This window comes from Herpailurus yagouaroundi, unplaced genomic scaffold (genome assembly GCF_014898765.1).
Source record: "Herpailurus yagouaroundi ecotype Mexico unplaced genomic scaffold, PumYag 100, whole genome shotgun sequence".
Lineage (NCBI taxonomy): Eukaryota > Metazoa > Chordata > Mammalia > Carnivora > Felidae > Herpailurus > Herpailurus yagouaroundi.
The window spans coordinates 42,910,103-42,933,402 of NW_024412391.1; the positions used below are offsets into that span (position 1 = coordinate 42,910,103).

Consider the following 23,300-nt stretch of genomic DNA (forward strand, 5'->3'; position numbering starts at 1 on the left):
GGAACTTACCAAACAAGTGTGGAGAAGGCAAGAGCGGAGCCCGGGTGAAGGGACCACGTTGGACTGAGCAAAGATTACAATACATTCTATTTAGAGTGCATTACATCACCCCCCCGGTGACGTCACGTGGGATTCCTGAACTTCTAAATCATTGCGGTCCGCGGGGGAGGGAGAGGAGGGGCGGGGCCGGCGCGCCAAGGGGGTGGGCCCCGCCCCGGCCCCGCCTCGCCCCCGCCCCCCCAAGAGCGGACCCTGGTGCACCCGCCGGGGAGCGGCGGCCGCGGCGGCGACCGCGCAAGCAACAGCTTGCAGAGCCCAGCGCCGTGTGACACGGCTCCCTGACATTAGTGGTGTGAGTCAGCTTGGAAACAATCCTCACGGTTTCAGACAGGACCACGGAGGAGGCACGGACACAGGCTCTCCAAGGAGGGCCTGGTAGCGTTTGAAAGATGTGGGGATGGGACAGGGGGGTGGGGGGCTGAGGGGGTGCCAAAGGGTGCGGGGAAGAGACTTTCTACAAGCACAAATGCAGAACGCTGCCCCCTTCCCCCACCAGCAGATGTCCACCTCCTTTTTGCCTGCGACAGTCGTGACCTCATTAGAGTGTTCCCTGAATCCTGGCTTCCCAGAACACTCACTCGGCACCCCTTTTCACCATCCCCTACGCCGTCTCACCTCCAAGGGAATAACCTCTTTACTGTGCACCCTCACAAGGAATACACAGCCCCCACCCTTTCCAAGCCCCCTGCTTCGTGTGTCTGAGAAGCTGGAGGGGAGATAGTTTCTCCAGGAGGCGAAAGGTGAATCACAGCTAGAGCCAAGTGATGAGCCTGATTTAGACTCAACGTCAGAGCCGGAAGGGCCCTTGGCGAACACTTCCAGAGCCTCCTCTGTAACTCGCCCAAGCTCACAGGCTGGCAAGTGGCAGAGCCGGAGCCAGAATGCAGGATCCGGGCGTCTGGTCTGCAGTATCTTCCTGACAGCTCCGTTGAGGGAGGGAGCCTGACGTTTTCAGCAGTGGCCAGTCACCATCCCCATCTCCAGCTTAATTTCCATTCGGATTTCTCCTTGTGACTAGGACTCAAAGGTAAGGTATAAGCTAAATTCCAGCGATCCTAGATGACCACTGTCATCCTTGCAGGGGCTCACCTTCACAAAGCACTCGCACCCATGCGAACGCCCCTGCTTCTCACAAGGACTGAGCACAGGAAGCAGAAGTAGGACAGGTGTTCTTATCCCCCATTTTACAGGTGAGCTAAGGCAGGCTCCAGGAAGCTAGGTACCTGGCCCGAAGTTAGTTGGGTAAGTAGTGGCACCACAACCCCTGTTTTCAAACCCCAGATCCCAGCTGGGTTCCCTTCTAGAACCAGGATGGGAGCATTCCGTTCTCATGGGTTATTTGGTAGTTAGGATCTCTGCTACGGACGTGTTGGCTGGGAGTCAGAGTTTTGCTTAGGAACAGTTTAGCCCCCATTAACAAACAATAATCATTTCTGACATTTATGTAACATCTAACATTTATATAGCGCCTCTTATCCCAGTGCATCATAACCATGACTGTGCAGTTTGCCAGAGAATCATGACTGGACTGGCTAGAAACTGTGATGCTTTGCCCGGATCATCACATAGTACTTTCTGAGCTGGTTTTGGTATCCTAAATCGAAGAGTCTGTATTTCCTTTCTGCTTTTAAGTGTTTAAACAACTCCCTGCCCTTCAGTGTTCCTTGAGACCATAGGGACTAGCGACTCTTTGTTTCTTACAGCCTTATTCAAAGTTCATCACTGAGTTTTCTATTTGTTCTTTTCCACATGTAACCCCGAAGGAACTGCAAAAGAAGGGCTCTAGTCCTAACTTGAAATCTTCACCAATAAAAGTTTAAATATGACAGCTCAATTCACTGGGTTTACAGCAGAAAGAAATAGCCTACTGAGGAACAGCCTTCTTGCCCACCTTCCCACTCAATAATGAGGATAGCCTTTTCCACCCAAAGCAGGTAGTCTACCTACTTCTCTAGCAAAGAAGTGTGAGCCAAACAAGGAACAAACCTGAGACCAAAGCTTGAAAAGCTTAATATATCAGAGCTCAGTCAGAGAGCTAATCTTTTTTCCCCGTTGACCAAAGGAATAAAATGGAGAACTGAATAAACAAAAATGAAGTGATAAAATACTTAAACCCCTGTAAGCAGTTAATCAACGTATAAATTTAAAACATTTAATTCTCAGTATTCTCTAAACAAAAGCATATACACACACACACACACACACACACACACACACATATATATATACACACACACGTATACATATGAGTTTTAATGCAAGTAGTTCATCAATTTCTAATACTATCCAAATCATTTGTTCATCTTTAACAATGGTTGCTGGTCTTGCATGTTTGACATGCTTCCACTAGGTAAACAATGCTGTCTGAGCCATGATTGACAAAGGAATACGCAGGTAGCTTTTCCAATAACTTCCCCAATACCTTGATAATCATTAGGCTACATTGGGTCTCAGTAGGTAGAGAATTTCTCATAATATCACCAATATTGTTCATAATATTGTTCATGGTGAACATAGCATCTGCTGAACTGATAGCAATTTCATTCAAAATACCCATCCATTGTATTATAGGGTATGTATATATATCTCAAATCTTTGTTGCCATCTAAGTCATGCACACAAACTTTTTGAATGTAAATTAAGGAAGAGACATAGTCTCTCTGACTTTGGTCTCTAATGTCAGGCTGCCTGAGTTCAAACCATGGCTTTGCTACTTGAGTTTTAACTAACCTCTGGGTCTCCAATTCCTCATCTACGTAATAAGGTGATAATTATAGGAACTCAAATAAGTTAAGAGCTGTGCTTGGCACAGGACAAATACTATATAAGTATTTGTCCTCATTCTCATTTTGTATTAATGAAAGTAATGTGGCTGATGTCGTGATAGTAGGGCATTTGGTGATTTTAACAAAGTTGGGCAAATAAATGAAAAGAGAACCTGTTTCTCCATATTTCTCCCAACCCCAACACTAACCTCTGTATGCACCATCTGTACAAAAGAGGCTCTCATCTGTCAAATCATACCCATAGAGCCCTCATGTTTGTAGACTCAAATTCCTGTATGGCTCATATTCACCTACTCTCCTCCAGGATCCCTCAGAGCCAAAGTCCCATGGAAACTGAAGTTCCCAGAAGCAGCCATGAAGAGCATCTCTAGGGGTAGGTACTTTGGCTGGTGGTGGCCATAACCTGAGAATTTTCCAGTAGGAAAATTCTACTACTGGAAAATTCTCACCTCCAGGAATCTCATCTCACCCACTGGGACTCCATCCATTATGGCCTCACGGACACATGGAGATGGGGATCTTGATAACAGAGTCAAAGTAAACTGCCTGGGGTACCACCCACCCAAGGTCCTCCTTCCCAATCCCACCCCCCCGAAAGGGTAGGGGCACATGCAGGGCACAAGCCCACTGGTAAGGTATCACGCTGGTTACACCTATGAGGGGCTGACTGGCACCTTTATTGGCCAGTGAGATTGGATGAGACCCCATGCTAGACAAATGGTTAACCCTTTAGTTAGTGGGCCAGAGGGCAGTCCAAGGGAGCCTTGGGCCAGTGGGATAGCACAGAGCCTAGAGTAGTGGGTAATTACTAACCCCTATGGAAGAATTTTCATATTTTAATATATTTACAGCCTTACCAGTGCTTACCCACTGAATATTAGGCCTGAACAGAACCATCCCAAGGGTCCTCAGATGAGGAAGAATCCTTTAGCCTTGTGCTTTGGATTCTGTCATTTCTCCAACATTCGACAAAGGGTGGCAGGTCTACCAGGTGCTGGGGATTAAAAAAAGAAAAAGGTCTTCCCAGTTTCTAGGCTCCCACAGAAGTTATCAAACCTAGCAACATAAGAAGCACTTGGGCAACTTGTTAGGCAATTTTTTTGGGTCAGACTTCCCCCAGGGATTTCAGTTCAAAGCTCTGGCACTGAGCTCAGGATTCTGCATTTGTGATTCTGATGCAAGTGCTTGGCGACCCCACTTTGAGTGACTCTGGTTTAGTAAATTCATAGATGGGCAGTGACCCAGGAGAAAGCTGGGGAAGGAACAGAAGAGTCTGCTACCTGCAACACTAAATATATATATACATATATATATTCATATATGTGTGTGCATGTATATATATATGTATATATTCATATATATATATATATGTGTGTGTGTGTGTGTGTGTGTGTATTTATTTATTTATTTATTCATTTATTTATTTATTTATTTATGACCCAGGGATCATATACTTAAGATCAGTCCTCTAGCTGCTTCCCATAAAGACACATATACTCCTAGAGAAGGCTTCTCCTCATCCCTTCCACAAGTATCCATTGAGAGGGACCTTTTCCATTTATTTTTCCATTCGAGGCTTTTCTTAACTGAACAGTTAACAGTGGTAGTGGAAAGGATGCTAGGTGTGTGGTTAAACCCCTGGCTGTGCTCCACCGGAAGTTTCTCTCTCTTCTAAGATGAATCTTCACCAGGTTTCTTCATTATCTTATTTGAAAGGATAAAGATTTTCAAACAAGTGGAACTGCAAAATGCATCCAGAAGACGGCAACAACCACAACATGGCTAGCTAACATTTCCGAAGCATTTACTACGTGCCATGCCCTAGGCTAAGTCTTTTATGTGTATCCTTTCAGTTATTCCTCAAAATAACCCTATGAGGTGTCTGATACCATTCTCGTTTTGTGAAGAGAAGATAGTCTTAGAGCAGTGAATAACTTGCCCAGGATTGCACGTCTAGAGCACGGCCGAGGTGGGAGAGACACCCAGATCACTGGTACCAATCCCAGCACGTGCTGGAAGCCTGATGGGGCACGGAGCATGGGTAGATGCAGAGATTCTGCAGTGTGCCAGCTGTTCCCTCCCACCTCATTTGCATGTAGTGTTCCTGATGCTGCTTCTGTGGTCAGTGAGACCGGGAGTGCGAAGTAAGCTTGTTTCATCTAAGGCTGAGTGGGATGGGAGAGAAGCCATGCTTTCCTTTCAAACCAGAAGTTTCTTGGAACACAGGGGAGAAAAGACCATGGCATCCGAAGAACAAAGGAATAAGAAAACCTGTCTTACTCAGGTTACATCGATGGGCTGGCCAACCAATCACACACACTGCAAATGACACTGAAGATGGGGTAGCCCTCACTTCCTTTTCCTTTCAGTCTTTCCTTACTCGTGAGTAAACAGAAGGCAGAGTTCTGGCAGAATGTGTGCACATCTAGAACTGAAATAAAGACAGGTGAGTTCATTTTGTGCAGTGTTTCCACTTGTCTGGTACGAACAAAACATATGCATATAGGAGCCACGAAATACAACTTGTGTGAATTCAGTGATTCCACACACAAGTTAACTTATAGTTACACTTATACTGGCATTGCACAATATAAAAATTAATGGTAACATGAATGCTCATCATTGAATATTTAAATTCTGTGTTACTTAGAATGACACGTTAAATGGCAAATTAAAAACACCAAGACATGTTGAGGGACTAAGCTATGAAAGCAAGGCAAATCTTCCTATTTAATATCTTTAATGACACTTTCCTCGTCTTTTGAACAAGGGGCCTTGCATGTTTCGTTAGCCCTGAGTCCAAGAATTCTGTAGCCAGCTCCAACTACAGACAAAAGACTAATGAGATTCATCGTGCCCCCAGATCCACGCTCACTTTGCTGAGAGCAAAGGCAAGCAGAGCAAGAGGTCTAACAGCCTCAGCTTTGTCACTTATTGAGTGTGTGACCGTGGCCAGTCTTTTAACCTCTCTGAACTTTAGATTCTTCATCTGTAAAATGGAGCTAAGACACCTCCCAGGATTTTACAAGGATTGAATAGAGTTAATATATGTAAAGTGCCTAAAGCAATGCCTGGTACGCCATAATTACTGAAAACAATGTTAGATGCGGTCATGCCTGATAAGGTGTTGGGGAGATTTTAATAAAATAATCTAGGTCAAGTGCTTAGCACTATGTAGCATTTAGAATGTGCTCAGTAAATGTTACGTAAAATTGCATGGAAGCTGTAATACTGAAGTTCTTTGGATGAAAATGGAAGAAGCAATCCAATTAGTCCTCAAATTAAGGGCCTTAGTATAAGCCACTTGTATTTGAAGAAGGTACAGTTACATGAGCAAATCTGCCCTGAGCTTGTGCGCAGCAGAGCAGTTTTCTACAAGCTGATGTTCTAGTTGAAATGATCAGAATCTTCCCTTCTAGTCTTGACCTACGCCTGCTGTTTTCACCGGCAGTTGTAATTATATTAACTCTTGTGTGGTTTAGATTTTCTAAAATAATTTCTTAAAATTGCAGCAGGTATAGCTTGAAAGTGCCACACTCTTGCATTGGACGTGAGGGTGCATACCAACTCTGAAATGTTGTTTAACAAGGACAGCCTGGTCACTTGACTCAAGCTTGGGGAACCTCAGCTGAAAGGTCACCGGTTGCTGATGGCTTGACCTATTCCTATAGGGAATTACTGTATCCACCACCTTATAAAAAGTTAATGTTTTCTTTTGAACCTGGCTGAAAATCAAAAGCTTCACCTATCCCAAAAGAGTATTAGAGTGTTAACATCCCTATAAAAGTTACACTTATCTTAATGTGTTCCATTCTTTTTTTTTTTCTTTTGCGAGACTTGATTGAATGAAAAACTACTCTTTTTTTTTTTTTTTTTTTTTTTTTTTTTTTCTGCCTTGAGATTAAGTGAAAGAGATTGACACCTGCTCTGAATAATGACCCGGAATAACAGTGCTGTGTCAGCACACTCCAAAATTTTAGTCATTTCCTCAAGATCAATGGTAAGTGGAAAGTAACGGTTTTACAATAATTAGGAGTGTTTTATATATACGGAAGGTTCATTTAGACTAAAACATTATTGATATCCCATAAATTGATATTGAGCGTCACCTCACATGAACTGATACTTCACATACCACCTCTTTTTATATCATCGTTAACCACATGTTTAACTCGTGTACCTGCTGACGTGGAAGGTTACTCTCGTCTCTTTAGGGGCATTCCTAAGTACCTTATTTAAATGATTCTTGAGAATTTCAGTAGCTTTTAAACCTAATTGATCAGCGGCTCCTCCTCATTCTTACATGATCTAGAATATTTAAAACCTGGAAAGTTACTCTCAGGCTCATTTGAACCATGGAAATGATCCACTGAAAGAGTCAGAAAACATAAAGCGTCCGTATTCCTCCCTCCATTCTCCTCCCCCAGCCTGACTTTAAAATATTCTGTCTATAGCTTTCACAACAGTGCCCTTACTTGACGCTTAAAGAGAATGCAGTACAAACAGTACACTGGGACATTGTGCTATTTAGAGGAAAAAAAAAAAAACACATCTATTTTCAAGACTGCCATGGCTATTTAATGCTATGCCAAAGTCTGAGAAGAAGGAAAGAACCCTATTATCTGTGTGCACCACCTCTGGTTCAAACCCATTATATATTTTATCTCGTTTAATCCTAACAACTCCGGGTGGAAGATGTTGTTACTCCTGTTTCATTGATGGGAATATTGAAGCTCAGAGAGGCTAAGTAATTTGACCAAGGTCACACAGTTAATAGATAGGGCAGCTGGGTTCCAAACCTAGTTCTGACCCCAGAATCCACTCCATCTCTCCTTTCACTGCCTCTGCATTAACATTTTATCGTTTTGTTGAGCAGCCCACCCGTGTGTGTGTGTGTGTGTGTGTGTGTGTGTGTGTGTGTGTGTGTGTGCCATCTATATATAGATGGTCAAGCCATCTATATATATGTATATATAGAGGCAAAGGTCTCTGCTGTGTCTCTCAGTGATCATTTTGTTGGGAGTTGTATCCCTCTATAGTCCTGTGTTTGTGGAGGGAAGCAGTAGACCTATTAGGTGATGAGCAGAGGACTGTGCCATAGCAAGATCTTGGCTGTGATTGGTAATCCAGGCATTCCGTAGCCCTGCTTGTGTTGGGGGGACTGTGGTCTGGAGCACAGCAGCTGCCCAGAGCACTTCCGGTCAGCGTATTACGAACATAGTTTTGACTTCAGCCTCACTGATAAGACAAATCACCAGAGGCAGAGAAGGTGGAGGTTACTGGTATGTAGGCTGGAGGGATACTCAAAACACTGACTGAATTTGCCAGAAGAAGACAGATGCAAAGATACTTAAGACTGCTGGAATCCTATTTCTTTCTTTCCTTGCAATAGTCATTCATCCATTTCCCTTTTATGGACTCAGATCCATGATGCTACATAAATATACGGTTTAAGTTAGGATAACACCTTGAGAAATACAACGGCTTGCTCTTCTCCATAGCCAGAGACCCTTTATGATCTCTTTCATTTTTTAATGGAAACATTTTTATTGTTTCTGCAGATTATAAAAGTAATACATGCTTGTAAAGACCCCAAGTAACAAAGAAGTGTTTAACACAGAAACTAAATTCCTCCTTATAATCCCATCCAGAGATACCCACTATTAAGTTTGAGGAAAAGCCTTCCGCAAATTATATTATACATCTAAACATAAAATGCATGAGTACGATCAAACTGTATATTCTGTTCCCAGACTGCCTTTTCTTTTCACTGCACGATTTGTAGTGGACCTCTGTCCATGGAAATACTGTAATTTGGCATCATCCTTTTTTATGGTTACATAAGATTCCATTGTTTGGGTTTAATCAAGTCACCAGAATGGATACTGACGTAGTTTCCAATTTGTTGCTTTTATAATCAGTACCACAGTGGACGTCTGTTCAGGTACTTGTACATACATATGTGAGTACTTTTCATAGAAATGGCACTGCAGGGTCACAGGCTATGCATGTCTTAAATGTTGTTACATTTAAGGGCTTGATAGCCCTCTCCCAAGGGACTGTCCAACCTGCAATACCCTGATTAATAGGGTGCATCTTTTAGAGCAATTAAAGTCTGACACGAGATATCAAAAAGATGAAAGTCTATCTTGTAGGCAAAACTGAAATTGGTGACTTCTACGAAGACTTCTACAAATGGAGGACCGCACGACCAACGTAAGGGATATTAACCACAGAATTCACCTTCGTAAATCATCACAACCACAGCTAATCTTGATCATTCTGAATCAGTATGTCTGTCCCATGTATCTCATTCAATGAGGACAGCGCTGTGAAGTGGCTAGTATCATTATTACCCTCCTCGTATACTCTACAGCTGAAGGAACAGAATTAAAGGTACAGTAACTCGCCAATATGGCTAGTAAGAAGCAGCACCGGAATTCTTACCTTCATTTTTTTTATGGTGGTAAATATATGTAACGTAAAATTCACCTTTTTAGCCATTTCGAAGTTAACAATTTGGTAGCATTAAGTACTCCATACTGCTGTGTAATGATCACCACCCATTATGTATTCCAGAATGCTTTCACCATCTCAAACAGAAACTCTGTACCCACTAAGCACTAACTCCACATTTCCTCTCCCGCCGGAACTGAGATGTGAGCTCATGAAGCCTGAGGTTAAAGCTCAAGAGTTAAATTTCAGGATCTACTGCTTTGAACGGCTCTCCCATTTTCTCTTTCATTGTGCATCCGAATTAAAGTCAGGTCTTAGTGCTTTCTTTTCATGAGTAGGGCCTTGTGTGGGACAGGAAGAGCAGCCATAGAATACTTCCAAAATAATGGGAGGTTTTGTGGCAAAGGTGGGACTGTCAGGGCACCAGTCAAGCCTTAGCATTGCTGACTTACCATTCCTGAACTTGCCTGTGGTAGTTCTAATTGTTAAACATGAAGGCCAAGGTATTGTGTTAGGCTGATGAATCAGTTTGTTTGTTTGTATGTTTGTTTGTTGTTTGTTTGTTTTTTGAAGCAGAAACCATTTTTATCCTGATTCACTAATCCAAATGGACTGACCAAGGGGCAGCTGTGGCATGTATGGATCACCTCAATGCAAATCTTCAATATCCCCCAGTCTAGAAGAAGAGGGAGACGCTGTATCCTCTAGGGGCTGGCTCTAACCCAAGAGACCCAGACAGATGGGATCCTTACGTCTCCTTATCTTTTTATGTTGATCCCACCCTATCCTAAATTTTGCTTTCCCAAACAGAGCCTTCTGGAATACAGCTGCCATCACTCATTCAGTTGTCAGGGGGTGAATGGCTGCCTTTTTGGAGGAATACCACTCTGTAAATCAGCCACCAGGTGCTGTTTATCCCACTGATGGATGTCACACATCCACACATATGGGACCTAAACCAGAGCTATGGATTTTTTTTCCAATCCACATATTGGATTTTTTTTCTCTGTATTTTAAACTTATTACACTGCTGTTTTAGAATAAATTCTTCTTGAGAAATCAGGTTCCACATATCATTTAACACTCCAATCCAAGGTACGACAACAAAACACCTTAAGAAAATGTCTGTGTATTTTCAGGGTGTTTAAAATGTATTATAAAGTCATCTGTCTTAATAGAAAGAGACCTAGATTTTTTCTTCTTTTTATACTCACAGACAAGTGAAGTGAATAAAGGCTTAGCAATCCAGAATATAAAGAGGACAAGGGGGAAAGCAGCCAAAGGAGACAGATACAGACCAAGAGAGGGACAATGCAGACGAATACAGAAGTTAGTTTCTTCATTCTTACAGTTACCTGGTATTCTTCAACTTGCCAAAAAGAAAAAGAAGTAATAGCATCCAAGAGTTATGGTCCTGTCCTAAAACAAAAAGAAACTGCAATTAAAATGATTAAACTAAGTAAAACAGACACGGGAAACATATAGAAAAAAAATATATTTCCTGTGCACTAAGCCTCTGATCCCATTAAATACTTAAATAATATCTTCCTGACATCATGACTGTGGAAATAACATGTTACTCTCATATTTATGACATCAAAAGATTATATTACTAGTCCATGAAAATATATGGTTAATTTGTAATTTTTAAATGACACTGATATAAATTAGTATATGTTATAGAATTAGATACATATGCTATACCAGCCAGTTTTATATTTTGTTATCGACATCCCCAACATGTTGACAAAACAAGAGAAAACAAAATGTATCTTTGGACAATAAAAGCATATCTGCCCCACATCCAAAAAGAAGGGAAAGTGTATATGTATGTATGTATGTGTGTGTGTGTGTGCACGCGCGTGTGTGTGGAGGGGTGTATATATAAATATATAAATATACAAATATATAAATATATATATATTCCAATACATAAATATATATAAAAATATATATATATATATACATATATATATATATTCCCATTCTCCCACGTTCTTCTTTCTAGAGCTTTATCTAACTCTTTCTTGGGCACAGTGCCATAGATGTATAAGCCTTTGTATCTTCTGATTAAAAGAAAATAAGTGTAGAATCATGTATGCTACAGTCTGCAGCCAAGAGCCCATGTCTATAATCCATCATTAAAATGTGACAGTATATGGCTGCAAAGAAAGAACATCTCAGTTGTCATGCTCATTTGCAAATGTTTCAGGGGCTGGAGATTGTTTGGCAATCCTGCTGTTTCTAGGTTATTTGTGGAATGACCGGTTTAATTGAGCTGATGATTGCCTTGTGCCTGCACTGCACTTCTGACTTAGATCTTTATTTTCTGCAGTTGGCACCGATTTGGGCTACGTGGCAAGGGAATGGCATGCATTCAGCAAGCCCAAATTCCAGAGTTCCAGCCCACCCCTTTGCCCTTGCCAATCTGATTTCTGAGGAATTTGCCTAGAGTTGCTAGAGGGAAAAAAAAATGGGGAAGGTACTCCTTGCCGTCCTTTCAGACCATTTCACAGAATACCTCCTTTGGCTTAAGATTCTTAGCCCCATTAGGGAAAAGGCATTTTATGCTCTTATCAAAATGGAGACCTGTTTAGGATGTTCTCTGTAATTGGAGTACACCCCACGACATGTAGTACACAATGCAGACCAACCTGTTACAACCTGGAGAATAGTGCAAGTCAGATATTTGCTACCCAACAGAGCCAGTCGGAAAAAGAAAAGGGTGGGGGGAACCTGGGTTAACACCAACCTTGTCCTGACACGCACCAAGGCTATAGCATGAAGGAAAATTGAAAACAGAAACATCAGGAAGATCACTGAGAAGGCAGGGTCTTTCTTTCTTCCTTTACTTTGTTCCTAACAAATGTTCATCCTCAACCACTCTAAATCATATCGCTTGAATGAAGCTTGTGTAAAAGGGAAGTTCATATTGCAAAGCCAGTGTGGAGAGAAACTGCCCTTGACCACTAATGGAAATGGCTATATCCTGCTTTGGAATGGGCTTGTTCCCCTCGAGAGTAGGTAAGTACCCCAAGCTAGTTGAATCTTAGAATCTAAGAGTATGATGAAATTAACAGGCAGCATTTAAAAGAGTTTTCATCTTCCGTGAGAACAGCCTAACATAGGTCTTTTTCCAATGAAAATTTAGATAACATTCTCAGGCATATAGTGAATCTCATCTAAAAACCTCCAAATGGTTTCCCCCTAAAACCTCTACGGGAAGTAACAATAGTTCTTTTCCTCTTTCAGGGAAGAGAAATAAGCCGTATTCTTTCAAAGTAGGGTGGAAGATAATTTTGATGAAGACTTCCAAATTTATAAAAGTCACTCCAACTCAATTTGAGAAACTTAACAGAGGACCACGGGAGAAGGGAAGGGGGAAAAATAGTTTCAAACAGAGAGGGAGGCCAACCCTAAGAGACTCTTAAATAGAGAGAACAAACTGAGGGTGGATGGGGGGTGCATAGCAGAGGGGAAAATGGGGGATGGGCATGGAGGAGGGCACTTGTTGGGATGAGCACTGGGTGTTGTATGTAAGCAATGAACCACGGGAATCTACTCCTGAAGCCAAGAGCCACTGTATACACTGTATGTTAGCTACCTTGACAATAAGTTACATTTAAAAAAAAAAGAAAAAGTCACTCCAATTCAAAGAAGGCGTAAGACCGACAGATGTGCTAAAGCAAAATAGGAAAGTATGGTACAATCTCTTTACTCTTCCTTTACAAAAATAAACAGAAATGCAAGGGTTAGAAGACGAATTTGCAAACAGGCTTCTTTTCACGACAAAGTTTTAAGCAACACTGTTCTATCCTGGGTGACATCAAATCAGATCCAACACTCAACAGGAACGCCGTTATCACTGAATTATGGTGGGCCCAGAGTCAAATGTGGGTGAAGTTTGTGCCGAATGCTGAAAAATGCGGGATTTTCTCTTAATATGAATTATATGAGAATAAAGCAGGGGCATCTAAAGAACACTTGGCTCTCCACAGGACTAGGTTACTTATGTTAAGGATGAATTTATCTGAAATAAATAGAGCTACTCAGCTTTCTTTTGATTAATGTTAGCATGGTATGTCTTTCAACATCTCTTTACTTTTAATCTACATGTGTCTTTGCATTTAAAGTACATTTCTTGTAGACAACATATGGATGGGTCTTGTCTCTTTTATCCACTCTGACAGTCTCTTTTTTAATTGGTATATCTAGACCGTTCACATTTTAAAGTGAGTATTCAAGGGAGTGCCTGGCTGGCTCAGTTGGTAAAGCACGTGACTCTTGATTTCAAGATCATGATTTCAAGCCCCACACTGGGCATGGAGCCTACTTAAAAAATATATATATATATAATTTAAAAATTAAAAATAAAGTGATTATTGACATAGCTGGGTTTATATCTACAATATTTGTAAATATGTCATATTTGTTGCCCTTGTTCTTTGGGGTTTTTTTTCTTTTGTCTTTTCTTTTTCTGACTTCCTGCTTTTAATTGCCATTTTATACAATTTCATTTCTTTCCCCTTAAGACATCAATTATACTTCTTTTTAAAATTTCTTTTTTTTCAACGTTTTTATTTTATTTTTGGGACAGAGAGAGACAGAGCATGAACGAGGGAGGGGCAGAGAGAGAGGGAGACACAGAATCGGAAACAGGCTCCAGGCTCTGAGCCATCAGCCCAGAGCCCTACGCGGGGCTCGAACTCACGGACCGCGAGATCGTGACCTGGCTAAAGTCGGACGCTCAACCGACTGCGCCACCCAGGCGCCCCTATACTTCTTTTTAAAATAGTTCACTGCTCTCCCTAGAATTTATAATATACATTTGCATCTTAATCCAGGCCTGCTTCTACACCATGTCACAGGTAATCCAGGTATATTATAACAGAGAATTCCCAAGTTTTCCCTCTCATCCCTTATAACTTTGCTTTCCTTTCTCTTATTCATAAACTATCATCGCCCAATACATTATTGCTATTATTAATCTGAACAAACTGTTTTCTGTTAGATAGTTGTTGATTTTCAGCTGTGAGAATGGGATTGATGACTTCTAAACTCTTTACATATTGGACTGGGAACCCCCCCCCCCCCAAAGTCAACCTTAATTTACATCACAGTGAGACCAGGAGAGATCAGAGAAAGGCTAATTAAGATCTAGCAGAAACTGTAATGAGACCAGAATCCATAATCAATCATCAGAATATCAAAGTAACCAAGAAAAGTTGAAATAAATGGGGAGATGGGTGGAAATGTAGCAGAGAGAAGGGACTAGGAAGAAAGATGTTTGAAAATCTAAAGCTTTAAGCGTGTTGCTTTCTTTGCGAGACACAGAGTCTGAGGAAACGTTTCTGAGAAGTGAGTCAGGTCCAATAGAAATATCTAATGTTTCTTTGCTAAAAAGCATCACTACTTTGTGGACTGAGAAAGATGGCTATACTTAAAAAGGACAAATGTGGGGCGCCTGGGTGGCTCAGTCGGTCGAGCATCCGACTTCGGCTCAGGTCATGATCTCACAGTCTGTGGGTTCGAGCCCCGCGTCAGGCTCTGTGCTGACAGCTCAGAGCCTGGAGCCTGTTTCCAATCCTGTGTCTCCCTCTCTCTCTGCCCCTCCCCCAGTCTCACTTTGTCTCACTCTGTCTCTCAAAAATAAATAAATATTTTTAAAAAATTAAAAAAAAAAAAAAGGACAATGAGTAAACAGAGAGGCAGCATTAAGCCTGAACTCACTAATGCTGGAAGTGGGTCACAAGACAGACAAGGTCTGAATTATGGGACTGAGGTGTCATCTGTACCTGGAAGATCCCTTCATTCTCCCAGCCTCCTTCCCCACACCTTTGAAAACAAGGATTTGACTAGATAAACTACAAGATCATTCTGTTCTGAATTCCTAAGATTCAATGTCAGGTACGTCTGCGATAGAAATATTGATCTATCATTGGTCAAGAGCAGGAATGAACTGGAAAGACACAAGGGTAAAAGCCTACAAGAGAAATACTGTATAACCCATGAGGTGCAGTCCCACATAATCCTGGGCTGCTAGAGCAAAGTCATAGATGTAGAGACACTTAGGGTGAGCCAAAAGAGGGAGCACTGAGGGCCACTGACCGCCCATCAGAACTGGAGCAGATCTCATACCTCAGTGAAACTTATGGTGGCATGGAGTCTTTGTGGAAGCAATTCTCCCACGGCCAGTTAATCTGATTTCATTTATTTCATGTTTTAGCTATATGGGAAAGCATGAAAATATTTTAAGCATACGTTTTATTTGCTCATATAACTGTTTTCCAAAAAGATTCATTCTACAGCATGTAATAGCCTATTAGTAATGACAAATGAAATCCAATTAAGATCAGGGAAAGAAAGAGAGAGAAAAATGAAAAACATCTGTCGAGTGCTTATGTGCCAGGCACGGTGCTAGGTGATTCAGATGGGTCATTTAGTCCTTATATCACCCTTTATGAGACGTATGATAACACACTTCTTACACATAAGGACAATTTCTAATTCTCAAGAATATATATATAAGTTGCTGAAATATTTACATGGGCTGAAGACCATACCAATACATATGGAGGAAAAATGTGTTTGATAAAATTATGACAGAATACTAAATTTGAAATAGTACAGAAAATCAAGCATACAAATATAATCGTTTCATCCTATGAGTAATTTTTAACTGAAAAAAATTAACAGCTGATGCATTAAGGTGATCTGTGAGGCTGAATGGATTGTTTTCTCTATTCTAAAAACAAAATCTAAAAAAGTTATCAACAAAGACTTTCAAAAATTCAATCAACAATAAAATAAACATAGGAGATCTGTAAGACATATTATATTCAACCCATCTTTCAAAGAGTTAAAAATGTGTAAGGAAAGTCTAACTTTAAGTCCAAATCATAAACTTGACTTGAACTCTGTTGTCAATTGCAGGGAAAGCATTCCAGACTCTAAGAAACTGTTTGATTTTTTTTTTTTTCTTCCTAGCATCAAGAAAAAGCTGGAAGGCTTATAGGGCCCGTGGCATGTAAATTGTAGCCATCAGGAGAAAAACTCCCTGTACTAACAAGTGATGCTTTCAAAGTCATTTTCTTTCCGTCCTTTACAATGCTGCCACACCGACAGGGTAAAAGATGGGACAGAGAATTCTTCTAGTTTGAAATCAACCAAATGATGCAGAGGAAAAAGAAGCGCTTTGCCAAAACCTCAAGATTAAAAGTAATAAGAGAGATGTCCGTCAGCATCTAGAAGAGTTGTGCAAACAATAGATGCAAGACAGAGCTTCGAAAAGGAAAATATTGTTTTTAGTGCCACTTTTGGAGAGTGATGGGTAATGTATTTCATTTCTGGCTTAATCAGGTTATTAACAGTTTTCTTACAGAAAAGAGCAAAGTAATATTTTCGGTGAAGGTCTGTCGATAAGCATTAGTGTGGCAAAGAATTGTGTGCCTTTTTATGAACAGTCTACACAGTAGAATAAAACACTATCTACATGAGCTTTCACACAGCACAGCAATTAATTAACTTATCTCCGTGAACACTGTTCTCACTGAAACTTATTAAAAGTCTGATTCATCCCCAAAGCCCCAGGCAATCATCAATTGCTTCATAATAATACAAAAGAAAAATAAGCTTTGGTTATGTTCTCATTTAATATCCTAAGAAGATCCTCTTTGCCCTCTGTCTTTGTTTGAAAATATCTCTATTAAGAGGTTTTTTTTTACCTTAAACCCTCCCACTTGACATGAAATATGTTATGGCAGGGAACTGTGGGAGTAAATTACAGAGCCTCCAGGATACCAGATTAAGAGGAGAAGCTGGACTTTCTCAAAGACACACAAATCATTCAACATGCAGCACAACAGGGCACGCAGTGTGTTATCGATGCTGAGTTCCAAGCACCATTGTTAATACAGACCAGAAGAGGAATTGTTCATTAAGTAATAAAAGGGGGGAGGGGAGGGAACACTCAGACTTCAGTGTTCAAGAAGCCAGCAGTGGAGGCACGCTGGTTTCACAAGTATTAAACAGCTTAAGAATTATTAGTCTGTTTAGGATTTTGGTTTCATTCAGCTCTCCCAAATATCAACCTAATGACTTCTCAGCAGCGACTACAGTTTATGAACCGTGCGTGTATTTTTTAAATGTTTGCTATAGTTGACAATATCAATAGCGCCCTCTACAGGAAGTTTCAAACCCACAACTTCAGTTTTCTTCAGTTTTAAGGGAAGTAGTAAGTAATAAGTAGGGTGAACACTATCTGACACAGGTGAAAAATGGAATGAAACTGAGAAAATTGAAGAAAAATCTGAAATGTTGACGATGCCTCTATCTTATGTGGAAATTTAGGAATTTGGAATGAAGCAAAACAAAACCACAGCTGGTAGCCCTAGGGTATTCCGTTTGTGTGTGTATATGCATTATTTTTGGTGGTGGTGGTGGTGGTGGTTTGTTTGTTAACACTCAGCCATTTGAGAGAAGGACATCGAAGTTCACAATGTCTTTTTTTCCCTTTACATTGGAATCTCAAAAACATATTAGCTTTCCCTCTTCTAAGATTTGCTAGTTGCAATATTGTAGTGTATTACTCAGATTCCTTTTAAGATGCAACCAGAGTTGACTTTTTTGAAAACACATAAATGACTAATGCATTTACATTTCAAATTATGTCTATTTTCCTAATATTCAGTAGAGATTCTTAACTGGAGGCGTTTGCATGTGAGGAAATCCTGATGCTGATAAGATATGTCTGTATGAGTCCTTAAAAATGCGGCTGTTTAGTAAATACAGATAGTTGCTCTCCATGATCAGTGGTTGCAAATCCAGATTCAGAAGGCAGAATCTGCTTGAAGGAATTGTCAGGACTAAATTTTCTACTCATGTCACTACAGCCTTGGAAGGCCGAGAGGCAGACTTCTTATCTCAACTATAATACATCCAATGACCTTGTGACAATGATTTAATCTCACCTTATTTTAGCAAGTTATCACAATTTGGGGGAAATCAACTTCTGATTTCAGTTATCTACAAAGTGACACAATAAATGTCAATCTAAGAGCTGAAACGTTATTATTTTGGGTGATCTACAAAGTGAACAGGCAATTCAGAGGCTGTTTTACTCTTCCACTTTGTTGCACCTTTTTACAGTCAATTAACTCTTCCCGGGCCTTAGTTTCTTCATCAGAAAAAAAATAATTAAAAAATTCTGTTTGGCAAAATATTTTGAACTAGATACCTGGTTTAACATATAAACATATTTTTAAATAGCTGAGCTATATAAAAAAGGAAGGATAAACAAATCACTGAGCCCATAAGGCTAAAAAACAGGTGTTAGCTGAATCTCTGGCTATCCTATAGGCATTTACCAATCTTTATAATCAAGAGGCTTGAATTTTAATGGCCAGACTGGGTCCTAAGGAAGATGATGAGGACTTGGAACTGAGACTTCTTATAAAGCCAAAGTAATGAAAGAGCGTGCCTTCCACATAAACCATGTAAAGGGAAATAACAAGAAAATCTCAGCCTAGCCTCTGGGTTGGAACATTACATCTTCCCTGAAAATTTATAACCACAGGCCTGTCCTGTGAAGGTTTGTGGTTAAATTGATACTACTCACAATCTAGGAAACCTCAAGCCAAGAAATTAACCCAGTGTGGACCCAGATGGGTAGTGACCTGCACGGCCTGGCAGAAGGAAACCAAGATTCTCTCTGAGGGACTGACCCTCGACTCGGGTCTTAGAGGATTCCTACAGATACCTCCAAATAGGAACTGAAAATCCAAAATTATGAAGTACATGAGGAAACGGGTCCCAGGAGTGAGGGCCGGCAGAAACAATAACAGCTGAATTAGACTGCCAAGAATTTTGAATATTGGAATGGATCATACAGAATATAAAATAACCAGACAGAAAATGTTAATAAAACAAATATGGAATAAAAAACCAGAGAAAGTAATAAAATACTTTCAAAACACCAGAAAAGGGTTTGAAAAGGGACCAAATATTTTAAAAACTGAAAATGTATAATTTAAAAGCACAATGGATAGCTTAATAGATTAGTCACAGTTGAAGAAAGAATTGGTAGAATGGAAGGTAACACTCAAGAAATTAACCAAAACACAGGAGAGAGAAACAAAGAAACGGTAAGTGCGAAAGAATACTTATGAGAAACAGAATGAGACACTTAATAAATGTCTAACTGGAGTTCAAAAAGATGCTTTTAGTGAAATACCAGTAACACTGGCATAGAATTTTTTTTAATTTTCTTTTAATTTATTTATTTTTGAGACAGAGACAGACAGAGCACGAGCAGGGGAGGGGCAGAGAGAGAGGGAGACACAGAATCCGAAGCAGGCTCCAGGCTCTGAGTGGTCAGCACAGAGCCTGACGCGGGGCTCGAACTTACAAACCGCAAGATCATGACCTGAGCTGAAGTCGGAGGCTTAACCAAATGAGCCCACCCAGGTGCCCCTGGCATAAAATTTTTGAGAAGAGATGAAAGATATAAATGTTCAGGTTCCGAAAGCCAAGTCCCAAGGAAGATGTGTAGTAAGAAGCTCGCGCCAAGACCCATCACAGTAAAGCTGCAAAACACCAAAGACATAAAGACAATATGGAAAGCATCTGAAGGAGAAAAGACAGATTATCCATAAAAGGAGAGTTAAACCGGCAGCAGACGTCTCAAAAGCAGCAACAAATGCCAGACTTGTAGCGGAATAAAATCTACAAAATGTTCAGAGAAATGACCAACCTAGAATTTCACATATAGCAAAAGTACAAGGGTGAAATAAAGGCATTTCACAAAAACTAAAAGCCATGCGGTTTACTGCCAGAAGACCTTCAAAGTTGAAGAATATACTTCAGAAAGAATAGTTGTAGAGAAGGGAGATGAGGTGCCCGAAAGGAAGACAGACAACGAAAATGCAAATAAGTGGGTGAATCTAAACAAACACTGACCATATAAAACAACAACATTAATGTTTATAGCAAAAACAGTAGAAAAAAGTGGCCCTCAAATAGTGGACAACAGTATTATGTAAGATGCAAAGGAAGTGATCAGAGTAAGCATATGTACGGATACAGAAATGTACTTATTATAAATACATAAATCAGATACAATGGACCTATTCTGTAGAAGTGAGGGCAGGAGATTCCGACCAGCTTCGGTTCATCTCGGAGCTATGACCATGAAGCCACAGGGCTCTAAATGAGCTGAAAACTCACTAGACTGCAGTTTACCCAGGAAAATTCATAACACTAACAGTCTGTATCTGTTACTTTGTTTTTATAATATTCATATTTTTATTTTAAACAATGATTATAGAAAGCCATATCCTTTTTTTAAAGAGTTCTTTGGGGCACCTGGGTGGCTCAGTCGGTTAAGCGTCCGACTTCAGCCCGGGTCACGATCTCGCGGTCCGTGAGTTCGAGCCCCGCGTCGGGCTCTGGGCTGATGGCTCAGAGCCTGGAGCCTGCTTCCGATTCTGTGTCTCCCTCTCTCTCTGCCCCTCCCCCGTTCATGCTCTGTCTCTGTCTCAAAAATAAATAAACGTTAAAAAAAAAAATTTTAAAAAAAAAAGAGTTCTTGGCAAGAGCTTATTAATTTGCCGTCTTTTGTTACTTAAGTATAGCTGACACACGATGTTACATTGGTTTCAGTGATTCAACAGGTCTATACTTTCCGCTATGCTCACCACAACTGTGCATCAGCCAGCTGTCACCATACGATGCTATCACGATATCATTGGTATGTTATACTTTCATTGTGTTTTAAAGAGGGAAATCTTAATTATACAAGCCCTGGTTTGGTCTATTTCAGTGAGTTTGAAACATTAAAGATCTCTAGGTTAAGAAAAAGAGAGGTACAGTTTGAATCTTTCATGTATAATTATTTTAGCTTTAATGACAAGGAAATATTTACTAATTCGAGTTTAAATTGATTATAACATTTCACGGCAAAGGGTTTCACAGGAACTCAGATTAACTCTCCTGATTTACGTCAGTAGGGGAAAAATAAAAACTGGAGAATACGTCCTCAGTGACCTTGTTTTGATGTCCCCTATTTCTAGAAAAAAAAATTTTTTACATTTATTTATTTTTGAGAGACAGAGTGAGACAAGGTGAGAGTGGGTTAGGGGCAGAGAGAGAGGGAGACACAGAATCCAGAGCAGGCCCCAGGCTCCGAGCTGTCAGCACAGAGCCAGACGACACGGGGCTCGAACTCATGAACTGTGAGATCATGACCCGAGCCAACGTTGGACGTTTAACCGACTGAGCCACCCAGGCGCCCCTGATGTCCTCTTTTTCTGTTTGCACCAAGTATGCTGTCGGCGCTCTGATTATTACACTACTGTGCCAAACTTAGCTCCTTGTCAGACTGCGGCTAGAAAACAGGACGTACGTCTATTCACGTGCTCCCAAGACAGTAATGAAACAAATCCTCTATCTTTTGTCTTTTAGGTTAAGAGAAGTAACTACTTAAATAGTTAAGGTTCTTGTTAAAATGAAATTACCTGTTTTCAAATATGAAGACCTAAATGCGTGTCCGTGCCTGGTTATCTGAGGGGCAAGAACGGGAACTCTCACTGGAAGCATAAGGCTGCAGTGCTGGGACAGGCAGAATAAATCTGAAGCGATGAAATTTGGGGTAGTCTGTTACAGTAGCAATAGGAAACCAATATTGATACCGTTCAAAAGACGACCGTAAAGCTGTCACACTGTGGGCTTTGAAAGCAGATTTGCTGCCTTTTCTTCCTCTGTTGTGATATCATATGCTTGTTTCCACTAGCAGTAATGCACACTGGGGTCGCCGTTGTTAATCTTGCAATCGTACTTTTCCAGTTAAAGACACCAGACCTTTGGCCTCTTTTTCATTCCCAGGGTGTCCAGTGGGTGGCCTGTGATGTCTCGCTGCTAACCTGAAACGATATTTCATCCGACCTAATAAGCACTCAGCTCAGATGGTCATCTGTGCAAATGCCACAAGGAACGGCTCCCACAGGACCCAGAAAAGTATTCATTTCCCAAAGAGACTTAAAGCCTACATTGATAGCATATAAAATAAGGACTCTTTAACATGTAAAAAGTGATGAGGTTACTTCACCCTTTCGTTAGGCTTTTAGGAAAAAGCGAAACTTAAATCTTAAGAGATCCGTATGCCCACCTGACACTTCAAAACAACAGAAATCCAACTAATGAAATGTATCCTAACTTCCTCCCCTAGCTTCTTACTCCCAACATTCGCTACCCTTTCCAACTAACTTTTCCATTCTTCTAATTTTCTGATCTTGAAGCTTTGGAGTAATTTTTTTTTCTTCCTCTGATCAGCCCTTTGGAAAGCTCCCACCTTGTCCTCTTTCTCTGACTCTCCTTTCTCACCATTAGCACGCAAACATCAAATACAACTCGGGTGTCCCACGTCTGTATCCAGTGGCACGCTCCCTGGTCTCTGCCTCTTGGGTTCATTCTATACAACATATGCCTCTTTCTGCCGTCATCCCACACCATTCCCTCCACACTCCACGGTGGCTCCCTGCTGCTTTGACCTTACGTACAAATCCTTCTGCTTGGCTTTCAAGGTCTAGCCATCTTCTCAGTCTTGTTCTCCGCTCCTCTCAACATGCCTTCCCTCTTTCAGACAACCAGGCCACTTACTCTGCTCATGAAATTTACTTTTCTCTCTCCTGGTAACTCAGGAGAAAAAGACAAAGCTGAGTAAGACATTGACCCCTCTCTTTGACAAGTATGTAGTTTGATGGGGTGGGGGAGGACAGACAAATAAGTTAATGAGCGTTTTAGGCTCTGTTATAAAGAGGCTTGTGGTGACAACACCAACGAGGGCTGAGGGATCAATTCTTCAGGAGATGGCAGGGTAGGAAAGGCTTTGGAGAGGAGGAGGTGATAGAAAGAGGAGTCGTCCTTTTGAGAAGTGATTGTTTTGGAACATTCTGCAATAAACAGTAGACTCTATTAATGCTCATCAGATAATGGAAAAAGAGG

General features: G+C 40.8%; 1 protein-coding gene and 1 long non-coding RNA gene across 3 annotated transcripts in view; one reads left to right on the forward strand and one right to left on the reverse strand.

Moving 5' to 3' along the window:
- CREB5 (cAMP responsive element binding protein 5) overlaps window positions 1-122 on the reverse strand; it is a 400,548-nt gene extending 400,426 nt beyond the window's left edge. The window contains exon 1 of one of the 2 annotated variants that reach the window (XM_040472368.1): window positions 10-122. The gene's annotated coding sequence lies outside the window, so the exon portion shown is untranslated. The remainder of the gene's footprint in view (window positions 1-9) is intronic. The other variant, XM_040472370.1, reaches the window with a different exon arrangement.
- A 790-nt stretch (window positions 123-912) lies between these two features.
- On the forward strand, window positions 913-12,617 carry LOC121028560 (uncharacterized). Its single transcript, XR_005789305.1, has 5 exons — window positions 913-1,087; window positions 3,151-3,219; window positions 5,216-5,292; window positions 6,747-6,846; window positions 12,555-12,617. It is a non-coding gene; the product is annotated as an uncharacterized LOC121028560 (long non-coding RNA).
- The last annotated feature ends 10,683 nt before the right edge of the window (window positions 12,618-23,300 follow it).